Source organism: Chiloscyllium plagiosum, unplaced genomic scaffold (assembly GCF_037043375.1).
Source record: "Chiloscyllium plagiosum isolate Xiang-an unplaced genomic scaffold, Cpla_swu_hap1 HiC_scaffold_18, whole genome shotgun sequence".
Classification (NCBI taxonomy): domain Eukaryota; kingdom Metazoa; phylum Chordata; class Chondrichthyes; order Orectolobiformes; family Hemiscylliidae; genus Chiloscyllium; species Chiloscyllium plagiosum.
The window spans coordinates 106,439,459-106,467,207 of record NW_028270156.1 but is presented as its reverse complement, the minus strand read 5'-3'; the positions used below and the strand labels follow the sequence as shown (position 1 = coordinate 106,467,207).

Here is a 27,749-nt window from a genome sequence, read left to right as displayed (position 1 = left end):
CTTGTTCTAGTTCATTAGCTGCTCTTTCAAAAGTTTACCTCGGTGTTATGTATCACTGCGGACTCACATTTTTGTTTCTCAGGCACACAGCTTTCCTTTACTGGGCATTTTAGTGTCGGAGCAATTTGAAAAAAAGATGCAGGGAGAGACATTCTGCAATGTAAGGAGGCGCTTCTCATCTCCGGGTCCAAACTGTTTAGTGACATACACTCACATTCTGAACATAATCACTTTAGACATGCTCTATATTAGGTTGCCGAAACTGAATTTAGAAACGCAGATTAGAAATGGTATGTTATTTGGTAACGTGAGAGAGACTTTGAGTGACAGCAAAAATAAAGTCATTCATTTTGTTGGCTAATAATATTATTGAAGTTCTTTTTAGCTTTATCTGCTTGTGGTGGAATGTAGGATTAAAGGGAGTTAACTTCTAATTGAATATTCTTAATATAATCACTTTGGACACGCTCTGTATTCAGTTGCCTAAATTGAATTTTGAAATGTTTAGTATGAATTACATGTTATTTTGAGTGCGACAGAGACTTGCAGTATCCAGGGAAGAAAAGCTCAACTGTTTTATTAGCTAGTTATATGTTTGAACTTTAATTTTAGTTTTATCTGCTTGTGAATGAATGTAGAAATAAAGGGAGCTAACTTCCAGTTGAATTTGTTTTTTTAAACAAAATACATGCAAATATCATGTGAAACAGACCCGAAGCTACTCAAATTTACTTCCAAAGAAGCTATTCAGCAAAACAAATATCCCAAGATGTGTATGTGTCCATGTTTAAGCAGAACCTCATGTAAAGACATGACCCCATGTGTTCGGGCTATGCAAGCTGATACCAGGATCCAGTCTGAGCCTCCAGCAGGAAACCAACCTGCGGAAGCTGTAAGCCTGCCCCTTCCGATGGCCGTATAAATCCTGGGCACTGGACCGTAATTCAACACTCCTGGGTCGGCTCTGTTTAGAAAGATCTTAGCAGAACCGCTTCCCACAAGTTATCAGAATGATTGTGTCGGCACTTTTTCTCAGTTTGTTACTGACTTTCTTATCATGTGAGTGTTTTTTGTTCAAGTCTCTCTTTGTGACTGTCTCAATGTTAGTCTACGGCAGGAATGTAAAACACTCAGCCATCATTTCATCAGCATTAATGCCTCATGGTTTATTTGTTTTCTTTTTAAAGGTGTCCAGTCGGAAGTTGTTTTGACCCAGTCAGAGGCAGAGACTGGCCGTCCCGCAGGCAGCCTGAAACTGACCTGTAAAACCAGCGGGTTCGATCTTAGCAGCTACAACATGTACTGGGTGCGACAGGTTCCCGGACAGGGTCTGGAGTGGCTGGTTCGCTACGACAGTTCATCCAGCAATAACTATGCACCAGCGATTAAGGGTCGATTTACTGCGTCCAAAGACAATTCAAACAACATTTTCGCGTTGGACATGGGGAACCTGAAGATCGAAGACACCGCCATCTATTACTGTGCAAGAGACCACAGCGAGAGGAACCAGGGCTGGACACATTCAAAAACAGCTCGAGGGAACATTTTGTCAATTCCACCATAAACTGACGGTCAGTACGAGTTTTAAATGCAATTATACCAACTGCGATCTGAAGCAGACCTCAGGCTGCCTCTTACAAAACTATCAAAGAGGAAATGTACCATTTAAACTAGCAAACTGGTGACACAATGGGACAATGTTTTGGGAATGTCATATGTACTGCTAACACTTCCATCAATTAAATGCTCTGACAAAATGTTAGTTTTAGTATATCTGACAGCTCAGGAAATGACTGCTAATTGTTATGTCGACTATGGCATTAATTCTAAACATGATCAGAACTAAATGGCTCTTCCAAATGAAAATTGAGACCTCGAGTAAAGAACAGAGAATGAGTGTACTGGTCTACATCATTGTGATACTACAGTGGGTCACAGTGTTGTGCACAGCGACATCCTCATACAAAAACCACTGACAAGTGTTTATCTCAAATTGGTGATTTCTACCATGGCAGGAGCGAGAAATAATGTGAGATGCAAGTTAAACGCAATCCAGTAGTGCTAGTTTGTACAAATGTATAATTTTTTCTACCTTCTTCGTGTTGATTGTCAAGATAAATGCAGACCAAACCTGGAAAAGTATTCCAAGCTTTCAAAATACAATGAATCGTAAAAGCTGGAATCATGCACCAAATCATTTTTAGAGGAGTCTGAATCACTGCTTTCTAGGAAGTGAAGAAATTCCCTGCATTTTACAGTTTACAGTCTGTCATAGTATTTGACACAACGTGTCTCACAGTGATATAACTGGGGTGACACTGCAATTATGACCAATACAAAAACCGATTCAGCCTCCATTGTTTGAAACTAGTCAGTGATGACTTCTACAAACCATCTTAACTTGCAGTGCCGTATTAGTTCTGTGCGGTTTAATGCCAGTATCACTATTTAATTTGTAAAAGTGTTGGGTAATTATTGATATACCAGTTGGGGATTTTGAGAATCAGCTCATGTGTTACTCTGTGAAGTATAAAACAGTATTAAAATTTATCAAGAATGATCAGAATTCACTAGCGCAATTATGTGATGAAGATTTATCGTGACTTTATTTTGCCTGTGGTTCTGAAAATTTAAAATGATGGTAGATTTTTGATTTGTTTTATACAGAGCTAGTTATTGTGTGACCCAGTCCAGAGAATGTAACACTGTGACTACCTTGGCTACTGGGGCCAAGGGACCATGGTGACTGTGACTTCAGGTAATACCCTTGAACTTTCTTTCTGACTTTTTAAAAACTTTCTATTCATGTGACTAATTTCTGAATTAAATGAAACTCAGATTCTGTGCTGAGTTTGGTTTGGTTTGGATTGATTTTTGTTCAGACTGATTATAGACTTCAGTTAAGGCTCAGCAAATAGTTACAATGGGGATGATGGAGTCAGTTGCTTCGTGTATCTCTTTATTTTGATCAGATGGGCATTCTGTGTGGCTGGGTTACTTGAAACGCCTAATGTCTCTTAATCAGTCAGCTATAAAGAATGTTTAATGTTAGTGACACCCTGACTGTGAGTTTTGTTATCAATAACAAACGCTAAGAATTCAAAGATGTTCGAGATATTACCAAACATGATTAAAATATGCTAAAATATCATTATTCATTTCTTTAATATATGTTCTTACCATGATTCTATTTTCACATTTATTTTGATAATTTTGTTGATGACAAGCAGGTTAGAAACTGTCATAAAATTTTCTTGCGGTGCTATATTGCATTCTGTTGATTAGATTCTGAGTTTGTTTCACTTGATTCTGTTGAATTGAGTTGATTGGATTTTGGCTTTGTTTTAGTTGATTCAGTTTGAGCTATGTTGATTAGATTCTGACTTTGTTTTTACTTGGTTTTGTTGAATTGTGTTGATTGGTTTTTGAAATTGTTTTATTTGATTCTGTTGAATTGAATTGTTTGGATTCTGATTATGTTTCATTCAAATCTGTTGTTCTGAGTTGATTGGATTCTGATTTTATTTTCCTTGATTCTGTTGAATTGAGTTGATTGGATCTTATTCAGTTTGTGAAATTGATCTGCATTTTCATGCTTTCTGTAATCGGTGTTTTCTTTCTGGTGAGGAGATTGTCTCTCTGGATACCTTTTCATTACCAATATTTGTGAAGTTCTTTTGTTTTTCATGAATCATTTCTGCATTTGTTAAACTTTTTTGACACATTTTTCTCTGCTTGATTGAAAACATTACATCCATTTGTAACGGTCTGAAAAACAACTTAAGGCAGAAACCCGGAAGTGTGAGAAATGAAAAAAAAAACGAGTTTTTAATGCATTGACTTTAAAAAAAAAACTCAGTTCTAATTGTAAACTAACTGAATTTTGTTTTGAGTAGCCTCATTCAAAATAAAATTTGGGACTAAAATCTGAAACTACAGAATTGATCAGATTATGTAATTGACACTAACTTAAAATTATAAAGTGGTAATATTTGTCCATTCAGTAATTTTGTTTTGACCATGAAGTGATTAATCAATATACGCCTTCAGCCGCTCTACTGTGCGCTGCACAGGATTGTCACGATCAAGAAGGGTGTACAGGTTGGAAATAAATTGAACTATTGCCAGAAACGTTCCAGCTTTAAGTGTTAAGTCCCCTCACAAACAAGGCTGCTGTTATGACTTGTTATTTCTATTCAATTTAATCATTAGTTTGCTGGATTCTGAGCAGCTTTGTTAGACTTCAATTTGTTTTTTTTTGTGTGGTTACATCATGTTCTTGGTTCTGTTGAAAATGTTTGCAGAGCTAGTTCTGCTGCAAACACACCGTGTTGTGATCTGGTGATCATTGATCTGTTGACGGGGGACTGTGCTTGGGTAACATTAAATGTGTTATATTTGGGAAACCGTTTTTGGTTTCTACATTGTTTTTGCAATGTTAACATGGTTGGTGACAGTGAACCGCTCCTGGTTCCTCATTCAATGCAATCAGCATGCGGGGTGAAATTTCATAAAGCCTAATATTAAGTGAAAGGCAAATCGCAAAGGTTTTAGAAATGAAGGGAAAACAGATACCTTCGGGCGCCATTTTTACTTAAAATAAATAATTAAGGATTAATCTAATCCATGCTTTACAATCCACATTCAGAATTCCACTATCTAGTTCAATCACAAGGTCTGTCTTTAAACAGTTTACAAGTCATAGAGAAATATAAATAGAATTTCAGAAGTCTAATGTTCTAATAGTTCTTGCTCTTGAACAAAAATGCCATGACTGTGTTATAATTGATCAAGAAACACCTTTCAATTCAGCTGTACACTACATACATATTTTTCTGGCTGGAAAAGATCATTGGCAAAAACCATTTGGAAATTCTGCTCAATTCTATGAAGAACAGATCAGTTTCACTGCTTTGATCAGTTTCACACATAACTTGAGTTAATTAATTGTTATGTCCCTGATTAAACTGGATTTACAGGATAAAAATAAAACATTAATTGAATTATTTAATCTGCACAGTGCTTGAGGTGTTCCCAATCTGTGCATTTTAAATAAATAGTTACATTTTACAACAAAATATCAACTGAGGAGTCATTCTTTCGGAAACAACTGCTATCGTGAATTATGTGACCAAGGCCAAATTTTGAATTAATTAAAATAATCCACTCATGAACTCGCAGGGCAGCATGGTGTCTCAGTGGTTGGCACTGCTGCCTCACAGTGCCAGGGTCCCAAATTCGATTCCACCATCGGGTGAATGCCTGTGTGGAGTTAGCACATTCTCCCTGTGTCTGCGTGGGTTTCCTTCGGGCGATCTGGTTTCCTACCACAGTCCAAAAGATGGGCAAGTCAGGTGATTTGTGCAACTTAGCACAGCCATAGTGTTCAGGGATGTGTAGGTTAGGGTGCATTAGTCAGGGATAAATATAAATTAGGGGGAATGGGTCTGGCTGGGCTGCTTACTGTTCAGAGGGTCAGTGTGGAATTGTTGGGCCAAATGGCCTGTTTCTATACTGTAGGAACCCTACTCTTAAAACCATGGGCGTGCTTGCTGCAAACGCAGAGAATTCATTTTACATCGATGTGTTCAGACGGATGCAGAGTTCACAAATTTGCAGAAGACGAACTAGAGGATAACAGAGCACATTGTTTATTCAGACACTGAAAATAGATTAATATTTATTTTAATTGATATACTTGACCGATTTATTGCAATGTAGCGATCGGAAGGAATCTGCTCACATTAGTTAAGTGTGACAATCATTTAGATTAGATTTCCTGCAGTATGTTTCGGGCCATTTGGCCCAACAAGTCCACACCGACCCTCTAAAGAGTAACCCACCCAGACCCATTCCCCTACCCTATATTTACCCCTGACTAATGCACCTAACACTATGGACGATATAGCATGACCAGTTCACCTGACATGCACATCTTTGGATTGTGGGAGGAAACCCACACAGGCACAGGGGAGATTGTGTAAACTCCACATAGGCAGTCATCCGAGCCTGGAACCGAGCCTGGGTACCTGGATCTGTGAGGCAGCAGTGCCCACATTTACTTAGACATCCGCTAAAGCGGGCAACTCCAGACAGAAGCATGTTTTCAATTCATACCTTTTTAAACATTTTCTTTCATTAAAAGCAGTTAACAAAGAAAATGACCTTGCCCTAATTCCTTCAACAGAAATGCTTTCCACACTGAACTTTATGCAGTGCATGCAAAATCTCCACAGTTCAAGGAACGTTTTAAGAATATGTAAAAATAATTTAGAGAATAATCCATTTCCTCCGGATCTGGGCTTTAATTGGCGATATTTCCCATCTCAATAATTTTGTTAAATACAATGACTTATCAAGTTTATTAACTCAGTGGTTATTTATGTTCATTTTGAACACATTCTCATTCACATTAATCCACTGGTTAGTTCCTCTGATGAATGTTCAATTACAGTGAATATATTTGACGTGAGGAGTTGAGCAATGTATCCTCTAGGATTAAGTCTGTTGTGCAGTTTGTTTCAGTGCTATCTCCGACTAACTTGTCAACGTTCCTGACCATTTGTAAATTGTCCAGTTCGGATACCTGAATCTCAGGCAGTTCAATTTTATCTTGAGCTTCAAAACCACTTTTATCTGCCAGAAATACAATATTCGATTAGGTGCCTCAGAATTAAGAGCCCTGACTAAGTTGTTCCAATCAGAATGTACGTTTCAGGAACAAAAGGCAGACAGCAAGAGTTTTGAAATTGGTTGTTGGCAACAAGAGATATTTGATTGAGCGAGGCAAAGGGAAATATGCTGTATATTTTCTTTGTGCCTCAGTTATGCAGGACATGTTTCGTGGCACAATGTAGAATCAGAATTTTTTTGCATCTTATTATTTGAAAACCTATTATCAGCTTTAATGTCACTGGCAACGGTCATATTACACTTCAAAACATTTTAATCTTTTCCAAACTAAGTAGACCGTCTGGTGCAGCAACATTCACAGGGGAAAGAGGAAGGGAGTTCTAGGTTGGAATCCAGTGACAGTGAATTGATGGCAATGCAATTCCTAGATTTATTCCTCTGTAGTTCCCATAGAGTTTGAACAATTTGGAGCTGCTGTCAAAGCATTCTTGGATAAATGTTGAAATGTTACTTTCATTGTACAAACATTCTGGAACAGTCCCTGGTTGTTGGAAGGTGATAATAACTAACATGGTTTATGTACTGTCAAAACAGGTGGGCTGTGTTCTCCGTGATCGTGTCGAGCTCATTGTGTTCAGGTCTGTTGTGATGTTGTAGTAGGGTCCCTGATTCTGTGCCAGGTGGCCTGTGTTCACTTACAACCTGTTAGACAGGTATGTAACACAATCTCTTATCAGGTTACTTCAGTGCAAGAAAGCAGATTTACATGTTTGGGTGTTTGTTGGAATTCCACTCACAGAGGCCAGTGAAATCTATTCAATCGCTGTCCTGACTTGTGTCTCTTAGATATTAAACAGAATTTTGGTGTTTAGCAGCTTTTTCCAGATCAATATTTGTTCACAAGCTTTTGGGCATCGCTAGATGGGGTTAATGGAGTAAGTGCTCAAAGAAATCCCAGCTTTTGACTTGCTGTTCTAACAATATCATTTATAACTAATCCAGAATGAATCATTTTCGAAGCATATTTGATGAGATTATGCTGAGGCTGTTTTACTTTATATTAAACCAGTGCTGTAGCTGAATTTGATTGTTCAGTACGCTGGGAGTTCCGCTGAATCCAACACTTGCAGCAGATGGCAATAGCTTTTCAACTGGTCTTCAATTGCTATCTCAGACCATCCAGTACCTCTGCTAAGAATTCATTTTCCAACAGGAGTCAAGCCAACGTAATCACTGTTTATCTTAACAGGTTGAGCTCTTGTGCCAAAAACATGAAAACAATTTGGTGAAGAGGGGGTCTCTGTGTGCGAAAGGTTAACCTTGCAATCTCTCCACAGGAGCTGCTAGACCTACTGAGTTTCTTCAGAAATTGCTGTATTTTATTTTAGTTTTCTAGTATTTAAAGTTTGTTGTTTCATTGAAAAAAGTTCTGTTCGATTAAACACGTTCTTCAGAGAAAAGATGCATTTGAACAAATTGCGAATGTTCAGAGATATTAAATATCAGAGAATCATTGAATTTGAGCGCCCTGATCTCGAGCTGTAGTTTCACAAGAAACTATTATGAAGTTACAACACACTCCAGAGCGCAGTGGCTGCTGTAATTGGGTGGAAGTTATTTTGATCACTCAAATAGAGAATGTCAATGATCCCGTCCCAAATAATCAACAGAAGTTTTTTCTAAAGCATGTGTGAAACAATTCATTTGTTGAAATATTTTAATAAAAAGTGTTCACCGCCAGTGCTAGCTTAATGAATGACACAATGATAGGAAGGTCAGTGCAAGAGGAGGGCACTCAGCCCCTCGAGCTGTTCCACCACTTACTTAGATCATGGAGCATCTGTGAGCTAAATCCACAGGTCTCCCTTTGGCTAAAACTCTTCAACACCTTTTATTAACAAGCAAAATCTATCCCAGATTTACTGATTCCACTGCCCGTAACAAAGGGAGACACCATTTCTGAAAGACATTCCTGTGAGTACTGTGACACAATGAGGCTGGAATTAATTGCTCATGAAAGTAAACTTTAAATCTCTGTCAATTTCTAATTGAAACATCCCAATCATCATATTTCTTTAATTTAACACTATACTTCCCTGGAATAAAGAAATATAATGTGTGTTTGCCTTGCTAAAAATGAGGGAAGCTTCATTCCTATTATATGATTAAGAAATAGTGAAAACACAGTCAAATCACACAAAAGGAAACCACGTCATCTTGTGCAGACACACAAGTGCCTCAAATAATTTTCAATTCTTCCAGTGGTTGTTTGAATCTCTAGACAGGTGTGGAAGTGTCAGACTTTTTATATCGCCTTGAGAAACCAGTTGTCATCAGTCTATTTGAATTGCTGAAGTTTGTGTGGTATTAGCACATTCACAGCGCTGTTAGGAAGTGAGTCCCATGGCTGTGATTGAGGAAGAGGAAACGAGCAGGGAAATAGTTGAGAGTCAAGTTAAAGTCTGATTTGGAGGAGAGCTTTCAGGTGAAGCATTTACATGCATGTGCGCCCTTATCCTCAAGGATCACAGTTTTGGAACATGCTGCTGAAGGGACATGTCAGCATGCAAAATGGAAGCTGAAGAAGGCCCCTCGGCCCCTCTCGAAGACTATTCCATTCATGGGATCATCATTAATCTTGCTGCTCACCAGTCTTCCCAACACACCGATAACATTGAACCTGATTGTTTACTGTTCAGCAAAAGAATGGTGAACCTTTGGAATTCTCTACTACAGAAATTGATTAAGGACAAAACATTAAATGATTTCAATAAGGAGATAGATTCCTTCAATCCTTAAAAAATGCTATGGATATGTGGGAGAAAGGCAAACAGAGTACAATATTGGTTGAAAGTCATGAAAACATTGAATGGGGCATGGTTTGTAAGTTTGCACGTAACGCCGACATCGGTGGTATAATTGGCAGTGAAAGTTATTTAAACATACAATGAGATCGTGATCAGCTGGGCCAATGGGCTTAGGAGTGGCAGATGGAGTGTAATTTAAATGAATACGACGTGTTGCTTTTTGAGAAGACAAATCAGGTCACAACTTACAGAGTTAATGGTAGGGCACTGGATAGTGATGTTAAACACAGGGCCCTGAGGGTCCAGACTCATAGAGTCTTACAGAGTTAATGGTAGGGCACTGGGTAGTGATGTTGAACACTGAGGACCCTGAGGGTTCAGACTCATAGATTCTTGAAAGCGTTGTCTCAAGTAGCTAGTGTGTTGAAGGTGTTTGGCACATGTACCTTCATTGGTCAGAGCACCGAGTGCAGGAGTTGGAGCTTCATGTTGTACCTGTCCAAAACATTGGAATGAACTGCCAGAGGAAGTGGTAAATGCAAAGATAGGTCCAACATTTAGAAGACATTTGAACAGCTCCAGGAACTGGATAGGTCTGGATGGATATGGGCCAAAGGCAGGCAAGTGGAATTAGTTTAATTTGGGAACTCTGGTCAGCATGGATGAGCTGGACCAAAGGAACTGTTTCTGTGCTGTACGACTTTATGACTCACTGACTTTATGGTGAGGTAGGCTCAAAATTGGAAGGTGGTGAGCAAGTGAAGGGCTAGATTGGGCATGTGGGAGAGTTTGGGCTGATAGGCTGTGAGGTGTTGGCTGGCTGCTGGGTAAGCTTGCATGCACTCTGTCTGGCAAGGTGGCATCAAGGTAAATGGTAATGGTCACAGGATAATTTGGTCGAATTGTGCTTGGTAGGTGAGGGGTAGTTTGAGCTGAAATGCAGGAGGTCTGTCTTTGCTAGGCTGGTTGGTGTAGAGGTGCCAGGATGTTTTGGGGGTGGAAGGTCACTGTAATGAAGTGACAGGGGGATGTATTGTCAAAATGTAAAGCTCGGAGTCTGGCAAAATGGTAGGTGACAAAGGACAGATGCGAAAGGAGCTGGGATGCAATGTGCACAGGTTGACTTGGTTAAGATGAGAGGTCACTGATCATGGGCTGAGGTCATGTCTTGGGTAGTGGGCTTTTGTCAGAGGTTGTGAAAATGATGGTGCCAGGTCCAGTCAGGGCCAGATTCACCATGGGCCAGGTGCAGAGTGGCAGGAGTGTAAATGAGTGAAAGGAATTGGGATCATATGTCCATCTGGAATATAGAATATAGAACACTACAGTGCAGTACAGGCCCTTCAGCCCTCGATGTTGCGCTGACCTGTGTAACCAATCTGAAGCCTATCTATCCTACACGATTCCATTTTCATCCATATGTTTATCCAATAACCTTTTAAATGCCCTTAAAGTTGGCGAGTGTACTATTGTTGCAGGCAGTGTGTTCCATGGCCCTACTATTCTCTGAGTAAAGAAACAACCTCTGACATCTGTCATCTATGTCCTCTCCTGCTAGCCATCACTATTCAAGGAAAAAGACTTTCACTGTCCACCCTCTGTTTATCTTTTATGTCTCAATTAAGTAACCTACCAACCTTCTTCCCTCAAATAAAAACAGCTTCAAGACCCTCATCCTTTCCTCATTAAACCTTCCCGCCATACCAAACAACATCCTGGTAAACCTCCTCTGAACTCTTCCAAAGCTTCCACATTCTTTCTATAATGTGGTGACCAGAACAGTACACAATACTCCCAAGTGCAGCCACACCAGAGTTTTGTACAGCCGCAGCCTAATCTCGTGGTTCTGAAACTCATTTCCTCTATCGATGAAAGCCAACACCAAGTATGCCTTCTTAATAACTCTATCAAACTGGCTGGCAACTTTTAGGGATCTATGTACATGGACACCGAGATCTCTCTGCTCAGCGACACTACCAATATGGATTGCCTTGGATGTGTTTCGTGTGATAGGGGTTGTGTGTTCCGGGCATGAATGGGTGTATAGCAGGGGAGGGTTTGTCAATGTGAGTGGAAATTTTGGTCTAGACAGAGTAAGTGCAGTGGTTAGTTTGAAAGATGAGGTTTGCTGGTGAACTGCGTGTCAGTTTGATAGTTATTAAAGTTAAAGATTACTTGTTCATTTCTCAAATCATATTTACGTAAATACTCAGCTGTAACACTCCAAAGTCTCTGAACCTTATGGTCCTCCATTTTTCAGAGGCCTCCAGAATTCAGATAATTGTAAATGAGATGTTTCAACTTCCAGCCAATTGGCATGAGTTCAGCCGTGACAGCCATCCTCCCAGTCCCAGTGCTCAGCTCCTGCCTGTGCTGCTGCTGCAGTGACCTTCCTCCCAGAGAGAACATTCTGCCTTGCATTGATAAGTGAGGAAGGCTCACTGGGCCTGATTTCCAAGTATGGGGACGGCAAACACGGGGGGACACAACTTTAAAGTGAGGGGAGATAGGTATAAGACAGATGTCAGAGGTAGTTTCTTTACTCATTAAGTAATAAGGGTATGGAATGCTTTGCCTGCAACGGTAGTAGATTCGCCAAGTTTAAGTACATTTAAGTTGTCATTGGACAAACATATGGACATACATGGGATTGTGTAGGTGGGATGGGCTTCAGATTAGTATGACAGGGCAGCGCAACATCGAGGGCCGAAGGGCCTGTACTCCGCTGTAATGTTCTATGTTCTATGATTCACTCTGATTTCTCTCCGGGGGTACTGCCAACTGTTGGGTATTTCCAGCAGCACGGTACCTAGTGGGGTGGCACGCTGGTTCCGTGGTTAGTGCTGCTGCCTCACAGTGCTAGGGATTCGGGTTCCATTCCAACTTTGGGTGACTGTCTGTGTGGAGTTGGCACTTTCTCCCCATGTCTGTGTGCGTTTCCTCCCACAGTCCAAAGATGTGCAAGTTTGGGGAATTGCAAATGTTGTGTTCAGTGGTTGGGAGTTTAGATGCATTAGTCAGGGTTAACTGTAGCATAATAGGGTAGGGGAATGGTCTGGATGCGTTACTTTTCAGAGGGTGGGTGTGGGCTTGTTGGGCCAAATGGCCTGTTTGCACACACTGTAGAATTTCGATGAATCTGCATTTCCTTGGTTTGTTTTTTGTGAAACATCTCTGCTCTTCACAGCAATCCAGTGAAAGTGTCAGTTCGTGAGATCTTCAAACAGTTGCTGGGGTAGGATCAGGATGTTCTTCTTCCTAAATTATGTGGTAATAGAAACAGGGCATGTTTCTAAAGAGGGAACCAATGACCATGGTCAGCAATTGGTAGGAAACAAAAATAAACCCCACTTATGCTGTCAACTTCAGCGGGAGCATACTGGCAAACGTTTACAGCTGAGGATACATTTGATAAGGTCAAATTAACAGAAACTAACATGCTCAATTGGTCATTCTATTGTAGAGACACCGTCTCCCCCCACGCTTTATGGCCTGGTCTCCTCCTGTCAGGAGCACAACACCGGTTCTGTGATCTTTGGTTGTTTAGCGATGGACTATTCCCCTGACGTCACCAAGGTAACCTGGAAGAAAGGTGGGGAGCTAATCACAACTGGATTGAAGACTTACCCATCAGTGAGAAACAAGAAGGGAACCTACACCCTGAGCAGCCAGTTAACCCTGCCCGGGTCAGAGGTAGATTGCCCCAGCAAAATCTCCTGTGAGGTTCAACACAGCGGGTCACACAAGAGCAAAGTAATGCCATGTCCAGGTACGTGTTGTGGGAACTGAGATAAACAGATCATCTGTGATTAACATGAATAAGGCATTATTTATAACCGTTTTCACAGACTCACCTTATACAGCACAGGAAAAAGGCCCTTTGATCCACCCAATTCACGCCTATCAATAACAGCCACCTAACTATTCCAGTCTCATGTGCCAGCACATGATCCATTGCCTTGTGTGGCTTGCCCTTCATACTTATTATGAGGGGCTCAGTCTCTACGTGACTTATAGGTGCTGAGCTCCAGGCTAACACCACCCTCTGTTTGATTTTGTTTTCCCCTGAGATCCACTTGGAAGCTCTTGGCCTTACCTTCACCCTGTGCCCCTGAGGCATTGATCTCTCAATCAAGGGGAAAGGTTTCATCCAGTTTACCCTGTCTATGCCTAAAATAATTCGAGACATCATGATAATCTTCTCCCTAATTCTCCTCTGCTCCAAGGAAAACCACTGTGTATCTAAACTAGTTTCATAACTAAAACCCTCCAACCCAGGCAAGATCCTGGCAAATCTCATCAATACTGCCTTCAGTGTAATCGCATTCCTTCGATAACATGCACACAACGCTTCAGTATGGCCTAACCAGTGTTTTATTAAGTTCCAGTATCATCTCACCATTCTTCATTGTCAATGTCTAGGCTAAGAAAAGCAAATATCCTCCCACTTTCTTAGCCTCTTTATCCAGATGACACAGTACTATAGGGGATCGGTGGGTACATGCACCAAAGATCCTCAGGCCTTTCCAGGGTTCCACCATTCAAAAAGTCATACCTCACAGATTCTTCTGCCGATTCTTCACCTTACATTTATTCAGAATAATTTCCATTTGCAACTTTTCTCTTCACACACAACCAACCCTTTTATATCCTCCTGCAATCTAAAGCCATTATGCTCATGACTTACCAACATGACAGTTTTCATTTCATCTGTGAATTCACTGGTTAATCCTCCTAAATTTGAGTCTCAATCATTGGTATGTAAGATAAATTGCACGGAAATCAACACCAATCCCTACAGAACACCAGGAGACATAGATTTCCAGTCACGCAGGCACCCGATGACTATTATCCCCTGCTCCCATCACTCAGCCAGTTCTAGATCCAATCTGTCAAATTAACTCGGATCCCATTGGCTCTGATTATTGCTATCATCATGGACATCGAGTTATCTCTATGAAAACTACTATCAAATTGTTACACATGACTTCCTCTCAATAAAACCGTGCAGAAAATTGTTGATTTATCTTCCAAATGAAGACTAATTTCACTTCTCAATAGTTTCCCGACCACTGAGACTAGCTTGACAGATCTGTGTTTTCATTATTTATCCCTTCCTTCGTCCTGCATAACAGTGCAACGTTGGCTGATCTACACTCACTTGGCACAACTGCTGTGGCCAGACAGGAATTCTAAATTATTGTCAGCGACACAACAATTTCATCCTTTGCATCGCTCAACCGCTTCGCATACTTTTCATCTGCCCTGGAAAAATAACCACTTTTCATTCAGCAAGACAACACAGAACATCACGTCATGTGTCCTAATTTCTGAAAGTACATCACAACACCCCTCCATGATTTCTGTCCCCACATTGTCCCTCTTCCTAATGAACACTGACACAACACATTCGTTTTGACCGCAACCTAATCCACTGGCTCGACTCCAATAATAACACTTACTGGGCATTACTGTTTCCCGAATAATTCTTTTATTATGAATGAGCCTGTAACTTTAAAAATATTTTCCTTTATTTTAACTGCTATTATTTTCTCATGGTCCCTTTTGCTCTTCTAATTCCTTTGTCTTTCAAACTCCCCCTTGCACGTTCTGTACTCCATATTAGTTTCTATTGTTTTGAGATTTCAGTATAGACCGGAAGCCTCCCTGTTTCTCTTTATCTCCCCCTCCATGCCCTTTGGTGTCCAGAGCCCGCTGCATTCTTGGTCCCACGCAGTGGCTTCCTGGGAAATGTCCTCCCTGTGATTTTCCTATCTCTTTCTTAAATGTGTCACACTGCTCTGACTCAGATTTACCAATAAGTGACAGCTTCCAGTCCACTCTGGTCAAGTCATTACCTGATCTTACTAAAATTGCCCTTCCCCTTTTCAGAACTTTGGGCCAATTTCTATTCCTTTGCAGTACAATCTGAAATCCAACTGATTTACCATCACTGTCTGCAAAGTGCTCCACCATTGGTGTTTTACCCACTGGGTCCACTTCATTCCCTAACGTTAAGTTCAGGTTCACCCCTCTCTTGCAAGGTCTGGATTAAAATTCTCTGTTTTAAACACATACTTTGTTCAAATATTCTCCTCGGGGCATTTTCAGAATTGTGCTCCCTCTAAATTTTTGACAAAATGAATATCCAAGCCTATGCTGACGAAATTAAAAACCTCTTTTCTCATTCCCCTATTTAATTTACATGTCTCTGAAATTTGCCCATGTGTTTGCATTTGGTCTTTTGGACCAATAGTAAGGTCTATCGTGCTCTCCCAGTAGTTATGTTTGCTGTGTTTTGGTTTTGAAGTACTGTCCATTTGCCTTTGTTCAAGGAGGTATCCATGATTTCATTTCTCTTTACAGCCTAAAATACTCTTGTCAGAATTGCGACAGAAACAACATTCTGTACCGCACACCCCCGCCCCCATCATTTTCCATCTTTCCCTGTCTCGCCTGAAGGCACTAAATCCTGGAATATTGAATAGCCACTCCTGCCCGGCTCTCAATATGTCTCCATGATAGTAACGGCACCATTTCTTCATTTATGCCAGTAATTCGTCTGCCTTGTTCATCAGACTCTGTCATTAAAACGAATACCCTCCAACGTTGCTATCTCCCTTCTGATGTTACCGGCCTACAGTTTCTATGCCTCCTTGACTCCCTTGCTGTGTCCTCTAAGTTTAGCCTTTCACATTGTCCTGCTGATCTTTCTGTGTGGATCCCAGCTTCTCCAGCACTCTGCACAATTATGATTCTTGTATTCATTAACCACAAGAAACCTTGATATATGAGAACTGATTGTATTTGTTATGAAATTCGTCGGATAATGTATGCGATGTGTTTCCTAAAGGTCCAGATATTCTCCAACCAACCCTTCTCCTAACTGTGAGCTCCAGTGACGAAATCGCAAGCAGCAAGTTTGCAACCGTCGTCTGTTCAATCATCGAGTTCCATCCGAAGTCAATCTCCGTGAGTTGGTTGAAAAATGGCCGACCCTTGGATTCTGGCTTCTTCACGTCTCCCGTGTGTGAGGCAAACGGGAACTTCTCAGTGAGGAGTCGGCTGATGGTCCCTTATGGTGAATGGTTCAACAGCGCCGTCTATACCTGCCAGGTCACCCATGGAGAGAACATTCAAAGTAAAAACATCACCGCACTCCAGGGTAAGAGACACACACTGAGAGAGCTACAAATCATTCTGAACTCTGATGTGAATCAAACACATCAGGCGTAGTAAACAGCACGGTACAGCTTCTCATTTCCCAACATGCCACGTATCTCTTTTCAGTTTGAGTGTTACATTAGCATTGCTCATAATTCAACCTTTTGGCAAGTCAGAAAATCATGTTTCCTCTCTGTTGAAGATAGATATATAGACAGTGAGCTTTGTTAAATAGTTTGTTGCTTGACCATGCTGGGAGAGGCATTCAGATTGCTGAATCCTTGCTTGGTAGCCGCTTCAAGGATAAGTTTGTGGTGGAGGGGGGATATTGGAGAGATATCTGATTGAAACATAGAAAATACTGAGAGACTGAGGTCGAGTGAATGTGGAATAGATGCTTTGACTGGTAGGCGAGACTAGGACCCAAGGGCACAGTCTCAGGGTCAAAGGGGCACCGTTTAGAACTGGGATGGGGAGGAATTTCTTCAGCCAGAGGGTGATGAGTCTGTGGAACATGTTACTGCAGAGGGCTGTGGTGGCCAGGCCATTGTGTGTATTCAAGTCAGAGATAGATCGGCTCTTGTTTAGTACGGGGAGAAGGCAGGAGAATGGCTTTAGCCCGAAATGTCGATTTTCCTGCTCGTCGGATGCTGCTTGACCTGCTGTGCTATTCCAGCATCATTCTGATCTAAACTCTGGATTGGCCGAACAGCCTTATTCTGATCCTCTATCAAATTGACGTGGTTAAAATATGCAGTGACCCTTACTTGAGAATAAATCAAAATGCGTTCAATGCTTCATTCCCTGCTCAGGAATGACCTGTTGGTTGGACATTGTACGACATCGATTTTTATCTGGTACTGAGCTCTTTAACTTCATTTATGGGATCAGACCACAGACCAAGTGGGTATCACATTTGAACGACTGGGATAAATGTGATCTCACTGAGCTGCTTTAAGATGCTCTCTGTAATTAGTGGATGAGGCAGGAGAATAAATTCTGGTGGGAATGCTACAATAGGGATATAGGGATGAATGAACTAGGAACTCGAGACAGGCTGATTTAGCCTGGTTTGGGGTGATGATGTTTACACAGTGAGTAGTGGATGTCTATAAAATTAGTGCACATTTCCATCGAGTTTGTAGATTAATTTAAGACACTTTTGGTTTTTTTTCTCCCCTGCTCTATGAAGAAATTAAGAAATGCAGCTTGGTAAATAAAGTGAAAGTACAGACCAGTTATGAACTAACTGAATGGAGGGAAAGACTTAAGGAGACGGGTGTCCTTCTCGATATCCAATGCTGTACTCAGTGTCTTGTTTTCAGATCTACTCCAAACACAGCCCACGAGGAGCAATGACATAAATTAGAGAATGACATCACACCAATAACGCAAAGTATTTTTGATCACGTTAAATATAATGAACAGAATTTCCATGGCTGTTCACCACTCCTGTAACACTTTAGAACTCTGCAAAGAGAATAATTATTATTTATTATAATCTGTCCAAAATTTGGGATGTGATTTGGCAGTCAACGTGACCAGCAGCACTTGCACCTAAGGGTTATGAACATGGAAATGAACTCATTCTATTCAGATTACTCTTGTCACAAGTATCAATAGATGGTCTTCAGTGAGAGACAACTCCGAAAGAAAGGTCATTCCATGGGTTACATGATGGTATCTTCGATGATTTTACTTTTTTCGCAGGTTTCACTTGTTACAAAGCCAGTGTTCTTTAGGAATAATTACACAGGGTATGTTATAGGTAATCACAAATGCTTTCACAGATCAAAATACATCAACAATGGTAAGCATCGTTTCAGAATAGTTGGAGTTGCCATTTTGAAGGTGGTGTCTTCACCCTGTGAAGGAGTAATCTGAAGATTGGCTGTTTGTATCAGAAAGGGGCATTTTTCATTGACTTTGATTTTTGTTTCATAGAAGATACCGAGTGCCACCCTAACACCGTTAAAATCCTCCCACCACCAGTAGAACAAGTCTTACTGGAGGCGACGGTGACGTTAACCTGTGTCCAATCTTCCTTCTGGAGTCAACGTGACCTGGAAACAAGAAAAGAAGCCTCTGAAATCAGAGATTGCTGAGCAGCCTGGACAGAATCCCGACAGCGTGATCAGCAAATTAGACATTTCTACTGAAGCCTGGCTGAGTGGCGTTACTTTTGAATGTGTGGTGTACCATCAGAATCTACCGACTCCGCTGAGAGACTCCATCCACAAGGAGAAAGGTGAGCAGTGAGATTAAAGCACAAAGGATCCCATGTGTAATCCGGATCCAGTTCCCTCAATGACAGGCTTTGATTGGAAATGAACCAACACCGTTAGGAGCATTAATGATGCATCTGAAGGCAGGAGAGCTAAGTAGCTGATTCAGAAAAAGATGGACCAAAGGAGATTGTATTCTGATTAAGTCAGATAAGGTGGGAAGAAGCCTGGGTTGTGACGCCACCATCAGCAATGACAAATGGACAGAATGTCCTCGTTGTGGACTGGAAACATGGAGACAACTTTCACATTAAACTTTCTTTTTTTTTACTGAACAGTATGTGTACCATACTGCTCCTTTAAAAAAAACGAAAGTGAATACATCCCAAATTAAACATGGCGCATTTTAATATTTAGCGAAATTGTGATATCGGTTCAGGATTTTTTTTGGTTGATTTATATTTGTCTCAAATATTCTGCAGTGATTAATCCGCTGGAGCCATCAATGTCGGTCCTCCTGCCACCAACAGAAGAAATCTCCGCTCAGAGGTTTCTCTCCATCACCTGTTTAGTGAGAGGTTTCTCCCCCCGAGAGATCTTCGTCAAGTGGACAAACAATGACAAGCCGGTGAATCCCAGTAACTACAAGAACACCGAGGTGATAGCGGAGAGCGACAACACTTCCTTCTTCATCTACAGCCTGTTATCCATTACAGCGGAGGAGTGGGCCAGCGGTGCTTCTTACTCCTGTGTGGTGGGACATGAAGCGATTCCATTGAAGATCATCAACAGAACAGTCGATAAATCCAGCGGTAAACCGAGTTTTGTAAACATTTCACTTGCACTGATGGACACTGTTAATTCATGTCAATAAAAAATCTCAAAGTTGCATTTAATAATTCAACACAAGTAATGAAGTGTTTTTTTTTCCTCCAGTTGTGAGTTAAATACTGAATTAGTTGTTTCTCACTCTGACTTACATTCCATCTGTGTAGTTAAAGTGGATTATTAGCAGGTCTAGGGTGAGTGTCTTGTGCAGTTAATGTTCTCTGCTCAGATACACCCTGGGTCAGAGACAGAGTAAAGCTCACTCATTGCAGGATTCCACCAAGTACCTTATTCATCCTAAATCCCTCTGTGACAAAATCTGACAATGTCCATTTTATGTCAAGGGTAGGGCACGAGTTTTGAACTTTGTGTTTTTGATTCCCCCCATTTGACATTCTTACAAAATTCATGTCAGTTTTAAACTGCCAAATTGCACCAATTGGAAATGTAAATTTAAGACACTTTAAAATTAAATTTGATTGGAACATACCAATCATAAAGAGTGCAGAACAGTTTGAATGTAACCTTTGTTTCTGGGGAACTGCCAGGGATCTTGCGCCAGCGCATGAGTTGACAGAATGTATCTTCACTTTCACACCAAAGAGAATCAACAGATAAGTTGTTGTGGAGCAGAGGGGAGGGGAACGATGAATGGTCTGTCCTCTTGCTCCCTGTGCAGAGTTTTCATGGTGGATGTCCTCTGTAATGTAACCCAGTTGCGAACAGGAACAGTCAGCTTCTTGCTTACTGTCCAAAGATTTAACACTTCCATGCAAAACAATACCTTTGAAGCATGTTAGACACGCTTGGCTCTGTTAACAAATGATTAACATTGATTCCCATAATCCAAAACTGGTTTGCATCGTCCCGGTTTGAATTCCATAGTTTTGTCTCAGTTTTCTGGAGCACATGGGATCAATTCTGGTATTCGAATACCTGATATCATTTTGCTTCACATACAGAACACAAGTAGACATTTTCTAATAAACATATTCAGAAATGTTATCTCTGGGGCAGTGGGGATTTGAACTCACGCCTTTTCTCTCCGAGACAGAAGTTCTATCACTGCAACAGAAGAGTTGCTCATAAAATGCTTACCTCTCCACGACGATGGGAAATGTTTCCTGCAACACCAAGGTCAAATCTAATTATGGGCAATGCATTAAAATTAGAACAATAAATTAGAATAATAAAAATTGCAGTCTGGTATAAGAACAGATACAGAGAGATGATCGCAAATACACACATAATGACACATATACGGGCTCTCACCTAAAGACACATATTTATGTGCACACTCAAATGTGCATATAGATAAGATGTCACACACGCATACTCGCACAGAGCCACACATGCAAGTGGTACTTGAACACTCACCTAAGCTCATACAAAAACTCACATACACCGAAAGAAAATCATTTGCACAAATGAACAGGAGTACTCACATATAACCATGAGAAACATCGATACACGGTAACACACAAATGGGCATGAATACATATACATTCATACAGCACAATGCGTACAGACAAACACACATGAACACACAGATACAAATTCCGAAAAATGTCCTCCCACATGTCAACTCACACAGGCACGTAAGTGCACAGAGATAAACATTAATATCATTATTTTCCCATTTTCAGAATCACAAACATACGATGACAGAGGCAGCTTAATTAGTTATTATTAAACCATATTGATCAGCATGTATACAATATCACACGCACACACAAATTCAGAGTCTCACATGCAGACACACAAGTGCATAGATGAACAAATAGAGGGGTGTTTATTAAATAAGGATAATGGGCACAAGGATCAGCAAGCATCCACAAACAATAGCACAAACAAGCTTATCAGGAGATGGTTTGGGAAAGATTGCCACACAAGCAATCATCATCATATAAATATAAACATCCATCAAAACATAACATTGCATGCTAACATTTATTAAGCATAAACATGAAAATAACCCAGTGTAGGTAGGATCTGAAACAGACACATAAGCACACGTTTTAGATAGCACTAATGAAAAGTGAACACTCACAAAGACATTACAAGATAAGCATAGGCAGCAACAAGTGGCATATTAGCATGATGATGCTTACACACTGTGAAAAGACAAAAAATTAAGGTGCACAAACACATGAGCACACCAGCAGTAAAGGAACAGGAATATGTTTATTGATGCACAGACTCCAACATGGGCTAGAATGAAGTAAGAGACTCTTATAACCACATACACAAACATTAAAGGGAAACCAAACACACCAAGCAGTAGATCAAATAAATTAAGGGACACATGTACAAAAACTTATTCCGAAATATACAGATCCTACAAACAAAAATATGAAGCAATGTCCTGACTGTGATGTCACTTATATTTATGATTTGCCAAGCAATTGGTCACCAATACAAAAGATGAGAATCACATTTGAACTTTTATTCAGTGCTGGCCACAATTTTCAACTAAAGTGCTGTCACAGCCTATATTTAAAATATAATGATATAATTAAAATCATCATTCGTAATAAGCATTCCTCAAATAATAATATCCTTAAATAATAGATGAAAAGAAAAATAATTTAAAACGTTCTGACATGGACAATGAAGAAAGAACATGTGCAGTTAGTATTTGTAAATTCTTGCTGAGAGTCAATAACGCACTAATAGATACAGATAAGAGTCACACTTGAGAGATCCCTGACTGCTTTATGAAGATGTAATGGTCTCCAATTACATGACTTGGATGCAGATAGATCGATCTGGATCAATAAACAATCTAAATGCGTTCTCTCGGCTTTATATTCATAGATTCAATAGATCGCACTTGGATTGAAGACTATGAGGATGATAACAGCAACATCTGGACAACTGCTTCCACGTTCATCACCTTGTTCTTCCTGAGTATTTTCTACAGCGCTGCCGTCACTCTGGTGAAGGTGAGAATAATCACATCTTTCTCATGCCAAGCAGCCCAATAGGTTTTGTGAAATCTCTAAGTGTGCCATTGAATAAACATTAAATCTGAAAGTCCCTGATCATAAATATCTGCGTCATTGCTTTCTCTCTCCTTTCCAGGTTAAGTGAATGAGTTGTGGACCCCTTTGATTTTCCTGATCTGCTTATCAAGGTCTCTGAATTCCCAATCTCCAATCTGTCCTGTTGCTGACTCTAACAGTGAGATGACTTCAGTTTATCAGCGTGTAACTGAGACAATTATTGATGGATTTTCCTTTTTACTTTGATATCTTTGAGATGGTTGTGGTTGGAAGAACCTGTAGCTTCCCAGTTGTTTGAAGCCCGTTTGTTTTGTTTTTATTTGTTCCTTCCTCAGAATGGTTGCCTACCCTTTCTGATGAGACTTTGTATTCCCTTTCTTGTGACTGTTACTGATGTACAGAAAATTCCCAGCTCACAGCGCATGTGTTCTCGTCTCAATGTGGCATCCAGCCATTATATTCACTTCTGTTAGCTTTTACATCAATCTTTTGGATAAAAATGCTTTCTGAAATGGTTAATAAATCTCGAATGAATATGCACTAATCTTGAGTTTGCTTAATTCTTTCTTCAAGGCCAGTCAGTAATAATACACTTTCCCACATCCTACTCCTTTCCCAGCCAAATACTTTCGCTTGTTCTGTTTGGTTGTATTTTATCCAGCTATTTAGTTTAATGCTGCGCTACCACTAATGTAAATACATCTTTCTCACGATATGCCTGATGGAACACTCCAGAGGCAGAATGATTAGAGAACATTTCCGCTTATGCACCAAGGGTCACGGCCTCGGGTCACCTAATGATAATGTTATAGGCTCCACCAGAAGCCGAAAAAAGGCAAACAACGGAGTTTGAAAGTTTACTCTACACTGTCTAAACTAAAAGTACTCCCAATGTCAGGGCAGCCTGGGTTAGTAATGCAGAAATCGCCACATAAAGCGCCCAACGAAACATTCATCAGTCAAAAATGTCAACGTTCAGTCAGGTCTTCAGACAACAACACGTGCACAATCCAAGGGCGGAATCTCAGAACTGGAGTTTTTCTCACACATAAATCTCATGGAACACAATTCCTGGGATCTACTTGACACACCACACCTGTCAAATTCCAGGGAATGAGACTGAGGTCTATCTGATACAGGGATATTACTGAACAGCAACCCTCAAAAATAATAAATCAGAGGGCGCTGTGATCAGGCAAGGCACAGCTCATGAGTACTTGAAATATTCAGCCAGTGAGATCCATATGACGCAAGACGGAATTGAGAACCAATCATAGCAACTATTCACAGAGTCTGGAAACTATCAGCAGAGGAGAACAGTTCCAATTTCTCAGAGTTGGTGAGGTGTATCATCCCGGGAATAGTGCTGTGAATCAGTCACGCACCCAATCTCATAACTTTGCATTTTTTTCAAAAACGTGGCACCTGAAACTAGATGCAACATTCCAGGTGAGACAAGAGACTGTTTTATTTCAGTTTAACATAATTGCTGTGTGTTTGTTCTCTACAGCGTAGGGTGATGAAGTAGGGTTTATTTGCTCTTCTGTCCATGTATCATGGTGCATTCCCTGATTTGTGCACATACACACGGGGGATCCTCTGCTCCTGCACCCCTTTGGGTTTACCCCCTTACTATTGTATGTTCCCCTGAGTTCATCACAAAACAAAGAAGCAGGTCACCCCTCCCTGAGACTGAGATCTATCTGACACACCGATATTAATGAATAACAATCCTCAACAATTATAAATCACAGGTTGATTTCGATCAGGGAAGGCAGAGATGAGAAGTTCTGGAAACCCTGCTGCTTTCCATATCCTTTCCCACAAGCCGTCTGTCAAGGTTTGAAGCTCTTAGCTGTTCTTCCAATATCCTAACATTTTATTTTAAATTGCTATTAATATTTTTCTGTAATTTTGCATTATAGACCAAAGCACAGGTTGAACCAACAAGGAATCCAAACACGGAATGGAGTTCGTTTTTTAAAATTCTTGTTTCTATCCAGAATTTTCCATCCACACAATGTAACCTTTTATTTCCCATCACCCAAGTCACCCATAGTATCTTTATTTTCAGCTGCTAACCATCACCAGTAAGTTGAATAATTTATGTTCAAAGTCCCTCCCATCATCAAAGGTACGGCAGAAGTAGGAAGAGCCCGAAGGAGATTGGAGTCAATTTTTCTTGTGGTGAAACATTACTACTGTTCTAACACAAGGGATTTCTGAGGGATGGTCTAGTGAAGCTATGTGGATGGAACTCAGAAATAAGAAAAGCATGATTACTTTGATGCGATTGTAATAGTCTCCCCAGTAGTCAGAGTGAAATTGAGTAGCAAATATGTCGAAAGATCTTATTTGTATGTGAGAATAATAGGATTGGAATAATAGCAAATTTTAACCTTCCAAACATAAAGTGGGACAGCCATGGTCTTAAGAGCTTGGATGGTGAGGAATTTGGTAAGTGCTAAAGTCAATTTTCTTCATTAATATGCAGATGTAACTATCACAGAAGGAGCAAACCTGACCTACTCTTGTGATATAAGGCAGGGCAAGGGGCTGAATGGTTCCTAGGGGAACGTTTTGGGGCCGGGGTCATAATTCGATTAGTTGTAAAATATTTATGGAAAGGATTGGCATTATATATAAGTTAAAGTTCTTAATTGGACGAGGGCAAATTTTGATAGTATGAGACAAAAACATTCAAGGGTTGATTGGAGTAGACTGTTTGCAGCTCAAGGGATGGCCGGCAAGAGTGAAGCTTTCAGAAGTGAGATAACGAGAGTTCGGAGGCGTGATGTTCCTGTTGGTGTGAAGATCAGGCTGGAAAGAGGAGGGAACACTGGAGGAATAAAGATATTGAGGCTCTGGTTCAGATTAAGAATGATACGTATATTACATATAGAGAAATGAGATCAAGTGAATCCCGAAGAGTACAAGAGGTGCAGGGACATTGTAAAGAGGGAAATGAGGAGGGAAAATGAGATAACCTTGGGAGATAATGTTAAAGATAATCCAAAGAGATTCGACTAGTACGTTAAGACTAGTACATTAAGAGCAAAGGGGTAGATCATAGAGTCATAGAGATGTACAACTTGGAAACAGATCTTTCAGTCTCACTTGCCCATGCTGACCAGATATCCTAAACTAATCTAATCCCATTTGCCAGTACTTGGCCCATATCCCTCTAAACCCTCCTATTCGTATACACACTCAGATGCCTTTTAAATGTTGAAATTGTACCAGCCTCCACTGCTTCCTGTGGCAGTTCATTCCATACACACCATCCCCTGCATGAAAAAGTTACTCCTTAGCTACTTTCAACTTTTTCCCCTCTCACTCTAAACCTATACTCACGAGGTTTAGATGAGACTCCACCCACCCCAGGGAAAAATACCTTGTCTATTCACTGTATCCATGCCTCTGATGATTTTATAAACCTTTATAAAGTCACCCCTCAGCCTCCAACGCTCCAGGGAAATAAGCCCCAGCTCATTCAGCCTCTCCCTATATAACTCTACATGGCTGTGAATATGTATAAGCCTAGAGGGATGGCTCCATAAATCATGTTACATTTTATATAAACGCTGTTTTTTTTATTATCATTGAGTTTAAAATGGAGGATGGGTGCCTTTTCAATTTCATACCAGTAGCACAGAAAGACCTGGGGAAATAAACTGCAACAAAAAAGAAATGGACAAAAGTCATTGCAGTACGGATAATCTCACCATATCATTCGTGTAAAAAATAATTCCCTGTTTTGACCTTGAAGTTAATAGAGTCTATTAATTAGTCCTGTGTGTGTAATAATTTTCATCTATCTGTCATTCTAATTTAGTTGTTATAGTTACCGTGTGGATTACTGCACCTCTCTAAAAAGTCAAAACAAAATAAAGTAAAACTGCAAATTAATATTGTATCTAATTATGAGAAAAATAATTAGCAATTCAATGGCACCAAATTGGAAAGGAATGTTGAAATGTAGCCAATTCTGAGGACTACAAGAAGTTGCAAGAGATCATTAATTAATTTACGGCATGTTCAAATAATTAGCAAATGAAGATCCACACAGATAAACGTAAGGTGTTACATCTTGGTCGGAATAATGTGCAGGTCATTTATTCAAAGATGCACGTCCAAGTGAGGGAGACAAACAAAGGGATTTCAGACAATTACATCAGTCACTAACAATTTCACCACAGGTTCCAAAGGCCATAAAAATGCAAACAAGGCTCTAAGCATTATCTCTAAAGGGATAGATTTGAAAGTAGGGTCACTATAGAAATTTAGTTGACTATAATTAAGAGTATTGCCTGCAGTTCGAGTTGACATATTATAGAATGTATGAGAGAGAGTGAAGAGAAGATTTATAAGAATGCTACACAAGTTTCTGGCTGCGTATATCAAGGAAGAATTGTTGCGCTGTTCACTTCTCTCTTGAAAAGAAGGATGACAGTTCTAAAATTATGAAAGGTTTTGTAAAGAGAAGGTACAGAGAAAACATTTCACTACGGGGTAGAACGTAACTAGAGACTGTCAATATAAGACAGTACCTCAAGAAATCCAAAAGGGAATTCAGAAGAAACCTCTTCACTGAAAGAATGATGAGAACGGGGAATATGTGACCAGTCGGAATAGTAGAAATCAATTGTTTAGATGTATTTCAAGGCAAGCACTTGGAAGGGATGGGAATAGAAAATTACAATGGGCGATTTAGATGAGGAAAGATGTGAAACATCTTGAGCGGAACATAAGCGCTAGCATGAACTGATTGTGCCAAATGGTCTGTTTCTCCTCTGTAATCCTATGTAGAAAATCACCATTGTATGAAACAAAAAGTGTATTAAGAACATCGAGAAGAATGATAAAGTTTCTCACAGAAAAGTCTCAAGTATTCAGCACTGAATGTAAATGATTTTATCACATGGCCACACTTCACTATTTGCTTGATAGCACTGAAACAGCAGTAATCACAGTACTCTTACTAGGAGTAGGAGTAACCCAGTGTCCATGCATCAATTGGGGGATCTTAATGACTTATTAATGGTCTCAATAGGACCTGCCAACCTGGCCCTGGGAATGTTGTGAAC

General features: G+C 40.3%; 1 pseudogene across 1 annotated transcript; it reads left to right on the top strand.

Moving 5' to 3' along the window:
• The first annotated feature begins 984 nt into the window (after positions 1-984).
• On the top strand, positions 985-19,728 carry LOC148147143 (Ig heavy chain C region-like; annotated as a pseudogene). Its single transcript, XR_015760249.1, has 7 exons — positions 985-1,059; positions 1,188-1,520; positions 2,705-2,758; positions 12,904-13,209; positions 16,294-16,605; positions 18,549-18,852; positions 19,312-19,728. The product of XR_015760249.1 is annotated as an Ig heavy chain C region-like (transcript).
• Positions 19,729-27,749: the final 8,021 nt, after the last annotated feature.